This window comes from Ictidomys tridecemlineatus, chromosome 4, assembly GCF_052094955.1.
Source record: "Ictidomys tridecemlineatus isolate mIctTri1 chromosome 4, mIctTri1.hap1, whole genome shotgun sequence".
NCBI classification, from domain to species: domain Eukaryota; kingdom Metazoa; phylum Chordata; class Mammalia; order Rodentia; family Sciuridae; genus Ictidomys; species Ictidomys tridecemlineatus.
The window spans coordinates 173498199-173515743 of NC_135480.1; the positions used below are offsets into that span (position 1 = coordinate 173498199).

Below are 17545 nucleotides of genomic sequence, written 5' to 3' on the forward strand. Positions count from 1 at the left end.
TGTCCTATATTAGTCCTTGAATTCAAATGTGAGCCCTAGGTTCCCTATGTGAGTCTGAGTGTGAGCTCTAGTCTCAGTGTGACTCTGAGTTTCAGCATTTAAGTGTGGATTTAAAGAAGCTTCCAAGTTTTAGTGTGAGTCTGAGTGTGAGTCCTAGAACCCCAGTAAGCTTCTAAGCATTAGCTCTAGGTTTCAATGTAAATCTATGAGCTAAAGAATAGAAATGTCTGGGTAAGTGTGAGCATACAGTCCCACTGTGAGTCCAAGTATGAGAACAGAGGACCAAAGAGTGTAAACCCCAGGACTAAAGTATGTATCTGGATATGAGCCCCAGAATATATGTGTGAATCTGAGTGTGAGTCTCAATGTCCTGGTGTAATTCTGAATGTAAGGCCACATGGTGTGAACGTAAAACCCAAGACCCAGAATGAGTTTATTTCCCAGTGTGAATCTGAGTGTGAGTTCCAGAGCCAAAGGGTTTCAAGTGTGAATTTGAAACTTCTAGTGTTTGTGTAGGCTCAGGGTCCCACTTGGAGTATCAGTATCAGAGAATGAACCTTTAGCTCCATCTCACCAATCCTGCCCAGAGCCCCAGGAACAGACAGGATTTGTGAAGGGTCGTGAGACTGGAGGCAGAGGCATAGTTTGAGACTTGTACAGTGCCCTCCACCCAAGTCCTGGCCAGCCCTACATCCCTAGGAATATTTAATTGTTCAAGCCCCATCCCGACACATGCAACAGCATGCCATCACACCCAGTGTTTCGGAACCCCTGAATGTACAGCAATTACGGATGCACAAACATACCCAGCATTTCAGACTCCCACCACCTTAGCGATTAGCCACACAAACACCCCCAGTAACACAGATACAAATATATCCTGTATCAAAGGCAAAACAACTAGTGTTACAGACACACTCCTACAGCCGCATGCAGACACACACCCAGTGTTGCAGACAAGCTGCCAGCCATACAGACAATTCTCAAAGAGAGAGACTAGACGGAAAGAGAAAGAAAATCCTGAATTTTCAACAAGGCGTGAAATAGTCCTGCCCGCCTGAAGCTACTGGAGGGGGGAGGGGTCCAGAGAGCGAGCGAACAAGCTGAAGAAGCTAGACGCTGGAGCAGAGGCTCGGGAGAGGAGCGAAGCCGAGAGGAGAGCAGAGGAGAGGAGCTGAGAAGGAGAGCTGTCCGTCTGGTGACCTCCCCGCGGCCCAGCCCCCCACGCACGGGGAGATATGCTACTCTGAGCAACATAGGGACACCCGGGTAGGCTCACATAGAGCCGCACAGGAGGAGGCACACGGGCAGACTCACAAAGAGGCACTTGGGGACACATCACTGGCGGACTCACACAAACCAGAGGACTTACAAAGAGACACACTGGGGTAGTCTCACAGCATGTAGATACATCCAGGCGGACTCAGGAGAAAACCACAGGCAGTCCCTCTCTCTATGCCCCCCCTCTCTTTCACACACACACACACACACACACACACACACACACACACGCACACGCGTATTCACAGGGACACACAAGCACTGGCAGACGCGCAGCCGTCCGTTCACACACTCAGGCGCTTTGAAGTCCAGGGTTTTGCCCGAGAAAGTAGCCGCCTTTGGGTGTGCGGGGGCCACTGCTGCCCCCACCCCCAAACCCTGGAATTTTCCCAGACCCAGAGCGTGAGACTGAGGGGTAGGAAGAACAGAGACACTAGGAAAAACCGCCCTGACCATCTCGCTCCAGTCGATTGTCCAGCCTCAAGACCACCACGCCCAACCCCTGGCGCGCCCGGACTTGGGGGCTGCTTCTCCTGCGCCCCCGCCCTCGAGTTTGCGGGCAAAGTTTCTCGTGAACTTTCCTGCCTCCCCCTGCAGCGGGCCCACGCGTGTCCCCTCACTCTTCCCGCGCGCACCGGGGCCACTGGTCCGCTGGTCTTCCCGCCTGAGGGTTCGAGGGTTCAGCTTCGCGCTGACCGCCGCGGGGTACTCACCGCGCCCTGGGGCCACCCGGGCTCCGCGCCGCGCCCTTCGACCGCCCCCGGCAGGGAGCAAGGCAAGCAGCGCGAAGCTAGCACCGCTGCCGGATCCCACCGCCGAACCTCGCGCCGCGCCGGCTGGAGCCGCCGCCTCCGCTGCCGCCGCCGCCGCCCGCTCTGCACCGGCTCCTCGGCGCTCCGCGGCTTTAACCCCCCCATCCTCCTCCCTCCCTCGCGCGCTCCCTCCCTCCTTCCTTCGCCCATGTGACCGCGGGCGCCCGCTCGGCCGCGCGCGCCCTCGCTCCCCTCCCCCTCTCGCCTTGTCTCCCCGCGCCTCCGCGGCCGCGCGCCACGACCCCCTCCCCGCCACGGCCCCCGCGCGTCCCCGCTTTAGCACGCTCCCGTGCTTGGCACGCGCGGCCCGTTCGCGGGGCACGCTTACTCTGCTCAGGCCTGTGAGCCCCCACTTCCATTAGCCCCGTGCAGGCACGCGCCTTCTCCCCCGCTGGCACGCTCGCCCGCCCTGGCACGCGTGGCACCCTCACTCTCGCCCTTTCTCGGGCGCGCCCTCCAGACGGCTGTGGCCCCTGTGCTTCACGCGCAGCCCGGGCCGCGGGTCTCACAAACGCGCGCGCACACATACACGCACACCCACTCCGCCCGCTCCCCCAGGGCGACTGGGCGCGCACCCACCCCCAGGGATAGCTCATTCACACTCACTCTCTCACTCAGTCTTGGCCAGGTCTCTTCTGCGCACACTCTCCTGTGTTCAGGCCCTGAGTGTCTCGAACTGATACCTTGACAAACCCGGGGCCAACTCTGGGGTCCTCCCTCCAGAATCATCGTGAGAGGAGCGCAAGACCGAGCCCCCAGCCCCCATTTTGAGTAAAAGAAACCATCCGGCTCCCCTCCTCCCTTATTCCTACTGCCACCAACAACGACTCCACTCCTAGTCACATACAGACAAAACCCTGGCTCCAGGGAAAGCGGGCTTTGCGTTTCCGTAACACGGGATGAACCAAACTGGGAGCCCAGGTCCTCCTTTCACTCCATGTCTCTGATGACACCACTACCACTACCTTCTTCTTTCTCTATCCCCAGGGACACCTGGTCTGGGAAGAAGCCTCCATAGGATGAAGGAAATAGGGAGGCTGCGCCCTTAATGCCTGGTGGGGCAATTCCAGCACTTGGGGCAACTCTCCACTAGCTTGGCGCTGGAGGCTCACCCTTTGATCCTTCCTTTTGCAACATGGGCCTCTGAGGGGCCAGTGAGCTCACTTCACTCGCCCCCGGGCCTCTTGTCTGGCTGCAACATGGGAGATTAAGGATAGACAACCTGATCAACTTCTGAGGCCACGCGAGAGAGCAGTAGAGAGTGGGATGCCAAAAAGAGAACAAGAGGTCCACCCGCTTCCACCCCTTGGATATTTCACCCAGCCTTTGACCCATAATCCCCAGCCCGTTCAGGGAACTGCTCCGTGGCTGAGGGTGAAGGGAGGGAAATTTCTCGCTGTTTCCTCACACCCTTCCCCAGCAGGCTGCCTACAACGCCCGGGCCCTTTCCCAACAAATGCCTCAGGGACTCCCATTGCAGAGGAAAACCTTCCCGCCACTGCCAGGGCTTTTCACTTTCACTTCCATGACCGCAGAATCCCCTTGGTACAACCGTCAGGGGTCAATCAGGGCTGACGCTCAGAAAGGGCTATCTAGGGATTAAGGGCACACAGCGAAACAACTGCGTCTAGCTGAGGTCCAACCCAAACTCACCCACAGTAGATGTTCTCTAATTGGCTTTCCGGGCCCACTACCCTTCAAAACCCCAAGCAGTGAACCTTTTTAAGATGGTGGGCGCAGGTAAGGAGCGCGGACAGTAAGGAATTGCCCCTCGCCTTGCGCAGAAGCTTAGCCTTGGCGAGGTTAGGGGCCGATGGGCCTGGGTATCCACACCGGGTACGGGAAGGACGGACCGGCGTCGAGATCTGCGGGTCATGGTGGACTGACTTGACTTCCAGATGCTGCTTCTTTCTGCTGGTTGGGAGCAGTCAGGAATTCTGCCCTGGGCCAACGTTCCCTTGCCATCTAGGGACGCGGAGGCTGCCATCGTCCGTGCCGCAGTCCCCAGTGCAGGGCACGGTTCCCACCGGACGACCAGAGTACAGAAACCCGACGTATCGTTGTGTGGGAGGATGCAGAATGAGGACAGGCGCACGTCCGACAAGTGTCCTGGGGTCTGTCGGTCATCATCATCTGGCGCGGGACCCAGCAGCCAAGCTTACTTCCCCTGGGCCGCAGCGACACCTGGCGGGAAGTGCTGGATGTATGTTTCCCTCAGGCTGTGGCTTTCGCTAGGCGCTGAGGCCTCCGCGTACTCACCCTACAGAACTTCCAGGGTGCTGCGCCCTCTCGCCGCTATCGCGGCTCAGAACCTGATTTTACTTCAAACCTGAGCTGGGGGCACAGTCTACTCGCAGGTTTGAGTTCCTACCACCCTCAGATGTCTTATCTGCACACTGACCTCTGAGATTCGGTGCTGAATCCTCCCATGTCTCCCTACCACCTTGGGAGCAAAGCTAGGCTTCGTAGGCCAGGCTTCAAAGCCCTACAGGATCCCACGGCGTTTGGCGTTTCCTCTCCAGCTTTCTTCAAGCTGGTATCCCTGGCGGGCGCAAGCTTTGCGCCAGCCCCTTTCTCTATCCTCTTATCCTTACCCTTAAGCCAAACATCACTTCCCTGACACCTCTCTCCAATCCCCTTCAGCACATTCACTGCTTCCCCAGTCTTTAACATCCACCTCTCCCGTTAGGGAGTGTCAGGAAGTTCTCTCCCCTAGGCTGGAACCCCTGTGCTCTACAAGCAATGGAGATACCAGATTCGTGAAGATTGTGAGGCCCTGGGAAATTGGGGGAAGTACATGAGTTTGGGTTGCTAGAATTTTATACTAACCACGAAAGGGGGCTGTATGGCCATGACTTCTCCACCTTGGCAGGTGACTTAAACTTGGATCATCTCCACTCCTAGCAGTCATTGGGCCATCCCAAGCCTTTGGACAGCAAAGACTCTTCCCCATTTCTACTTATCTCTCTCCAAGGAAGGAATGCCTATAACCTACATCTACGATTGCCTTTGCAGTATTCCCCCAGGAAATGGAACACATTTCTCACCTTTTTTCTTATACCATCAGAAAGTTCCACTGTGGGACACATCCCTGGTTACCCAAAGTTACAATCTCACACACAGGTCTACAAGTGCCAAACACACTATTCAAGTACCCAGTCTCAAAGAATAAAATATATATATTCAAACCTCACTATGGCACAGAGTCCCTTGTTGGGTTAGGAACGAGAGGTCCCAAAAGAGTGGGACTGAGTCCTGGATTCACACTTACACACTATACACACACAGGCACAGGCACACATAGAGTGTGTGTGTCACACAAACACACACGCAGTCACACACGATCTCAATCATACTGGGGTTTGGCGGGTCGGGGCGGGCTCCGGGAGGCAGTTACGTAAACGCCCTTACAGCCCCCCCTCGCTCCCCCTTACCCCCCCTGCTTCCTCACGCAGTGCCAGCGCCCGGGGCGGCTTGGCCGGGGCCCGGGAACAGCTCGGCCTCGCGGAGGCTCCAGGCGCCGAGAAACCCGATCCGACACAGCCCGGGGGCCGACTCAGGGAGGGGGGCCCAGAGCCCCTCCACTTAGGGTCCAGCCCAGCCCCCCAGGGACGATGCACCCACTCCTACCCTGAAACAGCTCCCAGCACCATCCTAGGATAACACCTGGGGCCCGCTGGCAACCCCCACATTCTTCAGTCTTCTTCCTGGAATCCTATTGCCTGGATGACTGCCTCTGTGTGCCTTGACCCTTCCAACCTCTGGCATCAGAAAAGGGCAAAGATTCCCTAAAGGTAGGAGATGGGGGAGGGCTGAAATCACAATGGGGGAAGCTAAGTATTCAACCTGAAATTGCCCCCAATTCTCTGGAGCTTTCTCCTCTTCCCTCCTCTCCAGAGCTCTCTAAATCCACTCTTATAAAGGGGTTTTCACTACTGCTCCAGTCTCCCTGCCTACCTGCTTTCGGATTCCAGGATATTCTATCAGAATTCTACAGTATTCAGATAGGTCCAAGTCCTCCCTTTCCTCTCTTTGGTATCAGTGGGAAGTTCTAACTTGAGTCTAATCCCAGTTCTTCCTATTTTGCTAGAAAGAAATTTTGAAGGTAACCTAAGGCATTGGGGAACCAAATCCCTAGAAGAAGGAAGGTTTAAGGCTCAGGAAACTTCTGGAAGTCAGAATTCTGAGAGGAGGAGAGAGAAGGTCTCTTTTTACTCTCCTCCAATATAGCCCACCTCACTCTGGAGCCTAAACTCCATTTTTCATAATAACTTTTGAGTATCCACTTGGGCTGCCCAGACCTAAGCAGAAAGGGAATTTCCCCCTATGTTCTCTGTTAATGAACAAAACATTTCATGTTGAAATTCTTTCTCTGCCCCCAGTCCAATGTCTCCAGCAACACCCCTCCCCACAACTGATCAAGCAGGGGGAACACTAGGAGGAGGGTATCAGAGAAGGGGAGAAGCCTCTAGGGGAAGCATAATTTATATTGGGGGTCATCTTTTAAATAAATAATTAGGATGGCTTTTTTCTTCCATTTTTGGCTAAAATTACCCACTCTTGTGGCAGCTTCCCAGAAAGGGCGGCGGGAGGGTGCTGGAGCTGTCCCGAGGCCCAGGACATGGCCCCCCTCCCCTGGGCGAGGAGCCTTCCCCAAGTTGTTTTCCTGGTCTCTTCCTCTTGGATGTTTTTTTGATTATTAATCATATTTTCCATCCACAGGCTTAGTCCAGACCCCCACCCCCTAGGGTCAGGGCTGGACAGAGGAAGGAAGAGTTCCAGGAAGATGAGTTGGGGACAAGATGGGCAATGACCCCTGGCCTTGGCTGACCTAAAAGAGGCTGGTAGTGGCATGTCACAGATCACATTCTCACCACTGTGGCATGTAGTAGGGGCCATTCTCAAGCAATATAAGCAGAGTAAATGAATGAACAGGTGTCTAGTTTTCATAGCACCCAGCTGGCACTGGAAAGCAAAGCCCTTGGTGTTGGTCCTCTTATGCTCAGACAGGGAAGCATCCCAAAGAAGGGGAGTCACCTGCCCAGAATCACTCAGCAAGTTAGTGCTAGAGCCAGAGTAGTATCTCAGGAATGCTAATGGCTCCTCTTATGCATAAGTCAGCCAATAAATATGTATTGAGTACCTACTATTGATTTAAGTATAAGCCTCAATCTAAGTACAGCAGTGAGCCACACAAAAATCCCTGCTCTCTCCAGCATGTAGAGCAACTAGATTCCATACATTGCTCATGTATGTGTAAGTTGGTACCACCACTTTGGAACACTGTTTAGCAGGATCTAATAAGCTGAACATGTGTATATCCCAGGACCCAGCAATTCCATTCCCAGGTATGTACCCAAAAGATATGACCAAATATATTCACCAAAAATGTTCATAGTAGCTTTATCCGTACGTAATAGCTCCAAACTGAAAACAATCCAAATAGTGATATAGTCACAGCAATGGAAAAAAAAAAAACCTAAGTATAGCTACATTTGACAATATGGATGAGTCTCATAGACAGAGTGTTGAGCAAGGGGAAAAAAAACACACAAAAACATGCTGAATGATTTTATTTATTTAAAGCCCTACAAACTAAACTAAAATTCCAGATGCAATTCAACTGAATCCACAAGGTTTATGCACTTCGATGTTTATTTTTTGCCTTAAAACATTTTTTTTTAAATTCCCTGACCTCACAGGGCTTATATTCTAGTCAGGGAGGATGGATACTAAAAAAAAAAAAAAAGAAAAGAAAAGAAAATTATACAGTTTGTTCATGCAAAAGCCCAATTTCTGATTCCCAAACCCCCTCAGCCAAGAGGTGACAGCCTGTCACCTAAGAGAAGCTTAAACTAAGACTCTTTGTCTTCTCTCAGTGCCATACATTTTGTGTTATAGTGGTTAGTGTAACGTCTAATGATCTAGTTAGTTGTGTGATGCCTGGGAACCCCATGAGGGCAGCTCTGTGGCCTCCATCTTCAGCCACCCAGTGCTGAGTCTGGCATAAAACAAGTTCTCCTAACAACTGAAATAGATTTAAATAAATGTTGAATGAGTGAATGATGCAAGCAAGGAAGTAGGATTACCTTGGCTTGTGAGAAGTAAACCCGAGCTCTAAGGCACAGGGAAGAGAGCCTATGTGAATGGGTTGCAGCCTTTAAGGATAGGAAAGGATTTAGTAAGGAGTGAGGAATTAAACAGAGACCTGGAAAGTAGGATGAGGCAGCCTAAGTGGCTCAGAGATCACATCCTAAAATACTTTTGATCTCAAGGCCATGGAGACTTGGAAGGGCATAATGTAGGTAAGGAACACAAGCACATTTGAGTTTCAGCAAGATCACTGAAGCATTGGGTAGGAGGGTCAGACTTCCTGCCTGACCTGGGACAAAGCCATGGCTCTGTCTCCTTCAAGACAGGGCCTTGAAGGAGAAGAGGACACTCTAATTCATCTTCTCCATCTGTTCTCTTAACTCTGAAGGAACCCCCATGTATACACAGAAAACAGACTCCCCTCTATACATAGACCTGTGTTTACTCCCCTAAGGACCCTCCCTGGAGTCTGGGTTAAGTTTGGAAAAAAAAAAGCAGGTGAGCAAAGAGGGAACAGAGGATCCAGATGGAATATGGGGGAGAGGGACAAGAAGGACAGGGAAACTCAGCAGCAGAGGGCTTTGTGTATTTGAAAGCAAGAACAGTGACACTACAGATTTGAAAAATCTGTGCAATTTTTCATTTTGCAAAAAATTCACATGAAGCTGGATGTGGTGGCACTTGACTGCAATCCCAGCTACTCAGAAGGCTGAAGCAGGAGGATTGCAAGTTTGAAGCCAGCCTGGGCTATTTAATGAGGCTCCATCTCAAAATTTAAAATAAATGAATGAATGAATAAATAGGGCTGGGAACATAGCTCAATGGTAGAGCACTCCTGGGTTCAATCCCAATAAAACACACACACACAAACACACACACACACACACACACACACACACACACACACTGCATGAAACTAATTCCCTGCTCAGAAGCACATAGTTCCTTTTTCCCTTTCTACCCCAGCACACTCAGATCCGCACCCCCCCCATTCTTCATAGTTGAGGCATCTGTCCTCAAAGGATTGTCCCCTTCTAGTACCTGATCCCTGCTGCTATAGACCTGATCCCTGCTGCTATAGAACTGCCTCCCTGGTCACAGGGCTGGGATTTCCAAGAAAGACCAAGGCCATCTGCCCCCAAGATAGATTCTTTTTCTTCACTTCCCATGGCTCCAGTCCTGACCAGCCAGTAATTCCCTGGGGTAGGAGTGAGGGAAGAAAAGAGGCCCAACTTCCCCCAACCAGAAACTCAAATGTGGTAACTGGGAAGACAGAAAATTCAGAAATGTGGAGACTGAATGCCAGAGACACCAAGTCCCAGGGAAAGAGACAGAGGCAGAGGAGAGTCCAAGAGAGAAAATTGAATTTAATTCAGTTCAACAGACATTTATTAGCGCCTACTGTGTGCCAGGCCCAGAGGGAACATTGTGTACAAAAGCACAGACAACTCCCAGGTTTTTGGCATGAGTGACTGGGAGATGATGGTGCCATTCACAGAGCTGGGAGCGAGGAGAGCCTTGACATGTCCAGCTGAAGGGTCCGGGAATGATAGCGAAGCAGAGGAAAGAATGCGGAGGGCAGAGAGGTTCTCAAATTAGTGAGGACTAGCTGGCTGGAGGTGTGTAGTCTCTGTTCAACAGTTCTCGGTGCCTCTGTGCCCAGCAGAGGCTTGGATATTCCTCAAAGTCTCAGACTGACCGTTATGTTGGAACTGCAGGATGATGAGATAGACATCAGAGAGCAGGGAAGAAATGTGATAAAAGAGGAAGAGAAGGGGATTAAGGTTGAAACCCTGGGAAACACAATTAAAAGAGGTGGAGACAAGGGACTCCCAGAAGACAGGGAAGATATGACGTCTAGTCTCTAGAGGTAGAAGGAGAGACAGGAGTCAGGGTTTCATGAGACTGAAAATCACCTGGTGAGTTTAAGAAAGAGCCCAGGGTTTTATCAGCCAGTGGTGGGGTGGGGCCAGTGAAATCAAGCTGGGGCTATGAAGCTGGATACCACAGACCCCTCCATAGGGATCTATGAGCACAGCATAAACAATTCCTTCCCCAGTCTCCCTGTTGTTCCCAGGAGCCTGTGTGGTTTGGGAACCTCTCTCAGGCAGGCACAAGGACAGAAGAGAATGAAAAAGCTCCCTAAGGCCCTTAGACTTATATCCCTGAGCTTCTTCCCAGGAGGCTTCTGAGCCTTCCTCAAGCTCAGGAGTATGTAGTGGTCAGGGAACCCTAGGGACACTGGGAGTAATTGAAACCAGGGCTAAAACATTAGAAACCATAACGCCAACTCCCTGGCTCCCCCAGGATAGCTCCTGGTTTTCTTCCCTCTCCGATCCTCCCTGTTGTTGACAGCTTGGCTCTCCCAGGCCCCCACCAGCTGGGCTGCTGACCCTCCTCCCCAAACCAACTAGAAGGGGCCTCCAACCAGAAGGCACCCAAAGGCAGCCCTGGGGAGTTCTTCTTTGCTCAGACAACCTCAGTGTATGCTGGGCTAACCTCCTTGTTTTAAAGAGTCCCAAATTCTAGTCTTGAAACCCTTTTTGCAGAACCTATTTAGGGGATTGAAGTTAGACAATGGGAATGATTTCTCAATAGTAAAAAGGGAACATTGTGTAGGTAAGGAACACAAGCATATTTGAGTTTCAGCAAGATCACTGAGGTAGAAGAGGGAGGTAGATATGGAGAAGAAGTGCCTCTCAACTAACAGGTGCTTAATAAATACATGGGGAAGGAAGGTCTTAAAACCTGGTTCCACCAGAGGAAGTTATTGGCTGGCAGATCTGCAGCAGTGGCAAGACAGGCTGACACTAGAGTGGTAGGAGAGGGAGGTCTCCAAGCTTGGGTTCCCTTCCCAACTCTCTCCTTGCTTTGGTATCTCTTTCCCTTTCTCCCTCTCTCGCCCTCCCCAGTTCTTGTCTCTGACAGAAAGGACTGGAAGTTGCACTTTTGTCACTCTGATGGGAAGGCCCTCCCCTTGCACAGCTGCCTGAAAATTCCAGGATTTCTAGATTCCCCAAGAGTGCTGGTGTGGGAATCTGTCCCCGCCTGTGTCTCTATGCTATGTCTGTCCCTGGCTCTTCAGCCAGATTGAGGGGTTTGAATACCTACTCTGGTTTTGTTACTTCAGGAATGTGACTTAATGTCTCGATTACTTCAGAAGTAAAATGGGCCTCAATTACCTCAGGAGTAAAATGGGATCATAATAGTGCCTATTTCCTAGGACTGATATAAAGATTAAGTTAAATGAGATAATCCAGTCAAGTGCTTAGCACAAGCCTGGTAGATGTTAAAGCCACTTTATTATATGGCTTTGTCATGTTCCCAATCCACATCTCTGTCTCCTTCTCTGCTGTGGCCTTTCTCCCATCTCTCTATCTACACCATCCCCTCTCAGTGTTTGACTGTCTCTCTCTTTCCATCTCTCTCCTGATCTTTTGCTCTCCCTGTGTCTGGCTCTGCAACTCTGCAGCATCCCCAGAAAACCCTGTTTGACTACTTCAATACCCTGGCGCACAGCTAGGGTGGGCTAGGGTAGGAGTGCCCAGGGAGACTTTTAATTCAAACATGGAATTCCCAGCAGCAGGATCACGCCTGGGCCTGAACATGGTGAATCACAGTCAGTGGGGAGAGTACTCATGTCTGTGGCCCTTCCTGGCTGGGCAGGAGAGTCGGGGGCTTGGCCCAACAGCCTCTTGGAGGAGGGGGACTTGCCCTGACTGCTTTGGCTGCCTGCACACTTGGGCCCAGGCCAAATCCCCCATGACTGGTGCCTGCCAGAAGTGAAGCAATCTGCTCAGAACCCAGGACTGAAAGAGGAAGCCCTCTGCCTCCACACAGAGTGACTTACTACCCTCAAAATACTCTGGAACCTCCCGTACCCCATTCTAAACTCTATATGGAAGCATGTTGCCTTCATAGCTCTAGTTTTCTTTGTCTCTCAACCTTGACCCATGACTTATACTTTTTGGACTCCCAAACAGAGATAGGAAACTGTGAGAGGTTGAAGACTCTGGGTTCTGCATCTGGCCAAAGAGATCCTTCTTCAGAGTGAGGGGTTGGAGGGGACACAAGAAGTCCAGATTTCCTTTCTGTGTCACTGTGGACCTGTGAAAGCAGAGGGCATGGTGTAGAATAGGTGTTCATCAAATGCAAACCAATGGTAAGAGGGCAAACAGAAGACCTCAAAGAAGGAATTAGACAGCTGAGACTAGCAAGTGGAAACATGGATAGACCATAGAAAGGCTGCTGCTGTACTTTGTGGCTCAGCAAAGAGTCTTCTCTGGGGGCCAGGATTGGTCTCAACTAGCCCCAGACGCCCCCACACCTGGGCCTCTGCCAGTCCCTACACGTCAGCTCTTGGGCAGAGGGCCAAATGGGTGAGCAACTAAGACTCTCCCCTCACTTTCTTATTCCCAAATCATCATTGCCTTAAGGTGCCCACCAGCTTCAAGAAGAGAGAGAGCTGGGACTACAAACCCAGAGAAGGAGAAATATTGGATGGGGTCACACAGCAGGCAGAAGCTGGGACAGAAGTCCTGGTGTCCTGGCAGCAAGCCTGGGTCTGTCATGGGAATCCTGTGCCAACAATGTGACAGGAGCCAGATCTGAAACGGGATTTTACGCGGGGAGAGTGCCTAGGAATTGAACATGTGGGCAGCTAGGCCAGGGGTGGAGCATCCCATCAAGAAAGGACAGATGTGCAGCTTCCTGTCCTTCCCATCAGACAGAGGCAAGTACTGGGACAAAAGATTCAGAGAGATAGAATCAGAGCAAAAGAGAGAAGGGAGAACCTGGGAGAGAGACCAAGAAATAGAAACTCAGAGACACAGTCAGACAGAAAAGAACAGATACATAGAGAAAGGCATATGTGAGCCAGAGACACAGAGACAGGGAAATTCAGAAGGAGGAAGACCCACGGGATTAAAGATGCAGAGACAGGGATAAGGAGAGACAGGAAGTCAGAGACAAACAGTATTTTAGTCACAAATCAACAGTGGTATGGAGACAGATGCAGACAGAGAAACTCAGAGACTAAGAGACAGAGAAAAAACAGGTGGGAAGAAGACAGAGAGAGAGAGAGGAGAGAGAAAGATCAAGAGAGGAGAGAGAAAAAGGAAGAGAGAGACAAAGAATGAGATGAAGAATGAGATAAAAATATTGGGAGTGGGGAAAGCGGCAATAGAGGAGAGTTTCCTGGTCTCAGTCTCTCCAGCCTGATCTCCCCAGGGTGTGGCCCTCCCCCTTGCTATTCTCTGGTTTCCATAGCAACAAAGAGGGCAGCAAATCTGCATACACATTTACATCCTTTCTATCTGCATAATTCAACAGGTTACTGTGCATATTCATGAGACTGGGAATGAAGGTGACTCTTCAATCCCTGCTCAAAACCTGGCTATAGTGCCCCCTGTTAGCCGCACATGGTCATGGCTCCAGGACTGGCCTTACAGGTCCTGACCTGAAATTTCAAGACCCTGCTAAAAACATTCCTATTCCTCTTGCTCCCAAACACTCCCTTGTATTCTGCTTCCAGGCCTTTTCCTCAGGTTATGCTCCTCTGCCTTCTGGGGTTGCCCCTCCCTCAGCATCCTTCCTGCTAACCAACAGTACACACACACACACACACACACACACACACACACACACACAAACTCTGGTAAGTAGGGAGTGGTAAGAGATGGCAGGGAGTGAGTAATGCTCACCCTGGCTCTATAGCAGAGGAAACCACTAGGCAACACTCCTATCTGAGGATACATGAAAGGGTCACATTGAGAGGGACTGACTTGTAGGACAAGCTGACAGAACTACCTAGAGAGAAGAACCTAGAATGCAGTGGCCTCCATATGGGAGCTGACAGAGCCTCTTGTTATAGCCAGAATAATCAGAAGAGCTAGAATAGAGTCTAAAGAAGCCCCAGGAACAGAGAGGCTATGGCAGTTTATATGGTAGGGAAGAGAGTGTTTAAGGCCAAGAGCCTTTCAGACTGCCAGGTATTGAATGCCCTTGTGGCCCAGGAGAAGCTTCTCCAGGGGCTGTCTGGTCATAATTTTGGCTTCACCATCTTCCTGCAGGTCCCTCCGGTAGCCTCCTCATTGCTATTTCTGCCCTATGCTTCTGCCCTATCCAGTTCACTCCGCACACTGTAGCAACCAGAGCTTTCACTCTAAAACACAATCTGATATTTATTTTACTCTCTCTTCAGAGCCTTCAGTGACTCTCCATCAACCCCCCCCCCATGACAAAGTCCAAGCACCCTGGTCAGACTGTAGGTTTCTAGTCCAGTCCCCACTCACCTCTCAGCCTCATTCTCATATGCCCTGTCTTGAACTTCATGCTTCAGAGATCATCTCTATACTTTTCCCCTCTCTCTATGCCTTAGTTTGTGCCTTCCCTTCACCTGAAAAAAATGTCCTATTCACATCTCTCCTAACTAACTGTTCTTCAAGATTCTACACAGACATCACCTCCTCTTCTGCTTTGGCCTCAAAGACTGAACTAGGGACTCTGACTTCTGCTGTAATGAACTTTCCTAATCTCTGTACCTCTTACACCTCAATTACACTCCTATTAAAAGGTGAAACAAGTGAAATGATCTATATATGTGGCTATACCCCACATGGGGTTATAAGTTCTGAGTCCAAGGACTATCTTTGTCACACCATGGATAATTGTTAGCTATTTGTTGGATAAGTAAGAGGTCATCGAGCCCATTAAGGGCTCAATTTCAAGCCTAGATTGTATCTTCTCTGTGTCTTGAGGCCTCTAGGAGCCTATGCACAGACCCTGCAAAGGGAAGGGACTATCCCTTTGCAAATGCTACCATCTTGTGGCCATATTTAACAGTGTCGCCAGAACATCTCCTATCCAAAGCAAGGAGAAATGGGGAAGCCAAATGCCCAGCAAAAAGATCCAATTTCTGAGATATAGGATGGGGTCAGTCAGGTAGTAGGGAGTGGGAAGGTAGGCCCTGAAGGAGTTTTCAGAGGCTAGCCATGGTGTCCTCTGAATACTCTTGATGAGTTTCAAACATACAGAATGACAAGGGCAAAAACTCAGAGGAGGAAAATCTTTTTTTTTTTTTTTAAGTATTTATTTTTTAGTTTTCGGCGGACATAACATCTTTTTTTGTATGTGGTGCTAAGGATCGAACCCGGGCCGCACGCATGCCAGGTGAGCGCGCTACGGCTTGAGCCACATCCCCAGCCCCGAGGAGGAAAATCTTAATGGTGCCTGGGAAGGATGAGGCATTCATGTGGTCAGAACCCAGGGTCCAAGGAGACCAAGCCAAAGATGGACTGAGTTATGGGTGGCAGCCAAACAATGAAATCCTTTAGACCATTCAGTGAACACAGTTGAATCTTGTCCTCTAATCTAGGAATTGGAAGCTAAGGGAGCAGAGGATTGACAGGATCAGATTTGGGTATGGCTACACACCTGGAAGCTTAGTATTTATTCATTCACTCGTTAAATATTTATAGAATACCTACTATGTGACAGTGGTGTTCAAGATTCCTAAGTTTCATCAATGAATAAAACAAAGACCCCTGACCTTTTGAACTTATATTCTCATTAGGGGAAGACAATAAACAAATATAGTATTTTTAAGAAGCAAATCATTGGGGCTGGGATTGTGGATCAGAGGTAGAGCGCTCTTATACCATGTGTGAGGCACTGGGTTCGATCCTCAGCACCACATAAAAATTAAATAAAGATATTGTGTTCACCTATAACTAAAAAATAAATATTTTTTTAAAAAGAAGCAAATTATCGCTTCTCTCAGTCTATAGAGAGATGGCCATTATTTGTCAGTTCTGACAAATAAACTCTCGTGTGTATCTCTGAAAAAAAAAAGAAGCAAATTATATTTAGAAGGTCAAGAATACATTTTAAAAAACAGGATAAGAGAAAACAAAAGTTCTGGCCTGTAATTTTAAGTGGAGTGGACACATAGGCTTCATTTAGGCAACATTTGAGTAAAGACTTAGAGGAGGGAGATAACCATACAGGTCTCTGAGCAAGAGCATTCTAAACAACGGAACAGCTAGTGGCTTGGTTTGGAGGGGTGATCAAGGAAAGTAGATCAGGGAGATCAGTCAGGAGACTGTTGGAAGATACTGAGGGGCACAAACCAACATAGGCTGTGAAGATAGAGACCTTGGAGGCAAAATTGGCAGGACTTGGTACCTGCCTGGATATGGGAAGCATGTAATACTATATTATGTATGCCATTTCAAGGATAACAAATATGAAGCTATATATGCTGCCTCTAGGGCAAGTATGAGAATGGTCAACACATTCCATTCTGGATGACTCTATTGATTACCTGGATGCTCCTCCCCTGACCCTGCTTCCTAATTAACTTGATCTTTAGTGACTTTTCCTCCAGACTACCTGCTGGATACCCTCATGTCCACAGATGAATACTATCAGCCTTTTTTTTTTTTTTTAACCAGGGATTGAACTCAGGGGCACTTAACCACTGAGCCCCATCTCCAGCCCTATTTTGTATTTTATTTAGAAACAAGATCTCTCTGACTTGCTTAGTACCTTGCTTTTGCTGAACTCTCAATTCTCTTGCCTCAGCCTCCTGAGCTGCTAGGATTATAGATGTGCGCCACCGTGCCCTGCCCTATCAGCTTTTAATACTCTCAAACTTGCTGACTTCTCCATCTTATCATTTCACTATTATGGGTGGAATTGCCCCCCCCAAAAAAAATAAAAAATAAAAAGACATAACATCCTAACTCACAGTATGTCAGAATGTTATCTTATTTGGAAATAGGGTCTTTACAGATGCAATCAAGTTATGATGAAGGGTAGACCCTCATCCAATATAACTGGGTTTACAAGGAAGGGAATTTGGATAAAAACAGACACAAAAGGAGTACGGTATGGAGATGCACAGGGAAAATGCCATATGAAACAGAGAATTGAAATGGTGCATCTATATGTGAAGAATGTCAAAGATTGTTGCCAAACCATCAAAAATTAGGAGGCAAGAGAGGACTCCCAATAGGTTTCAGGAGAATGGCCCTACTAACACCTTTATTTTGGACTTCTGGTCTCTGGAACAGTAAAACAATAAATCCTGTTGTTCTAAGCTACCCTTATTTTGTTACAACAGCCTTAAGAAACAAATACAGCTACAATATTCCTCCTCTTCTATGGTACTCCATCTCATCTCTCCTCAGATATCTTCATGAGGACCTCCAGGCCACTGACCCCTGTACCCTTCCTATTACTTCCCTCCCAACCCAGTTCGGATGCCCTGGTCCCTTACTACACCCACTCTTGTGCTAGTCTCCCCATTATTTTGTCATTTCTAGATGAACCCAACAGTGCTTTCTCTGATTCTTTAC

At 49.5% G+C, this 17545-nt stretch overlaps 1 protein-coding gene across 1 annotated transcript in view; it reads right to left on the bottom strand.

The window, feature by feature from the left end:
* Cntfr (ciliary neurotrophic factor receptor) overlaps positions 1-2176 on the bottom strand; it is a 37991-nt gene extending 35815 nt beyond the window's left edge. Inside the window, exon 1 of the mRNA XM_005326215.3 lies at positions 1995-2176. The gene's annotated coding sequence lies outside the window, so the exon portion shown is untranslated. The remainder of the gene's footprint in view (positions 1-1994) is intronic.
* Positions 2177-17545: the final 15369 nt, after the last annotated feature.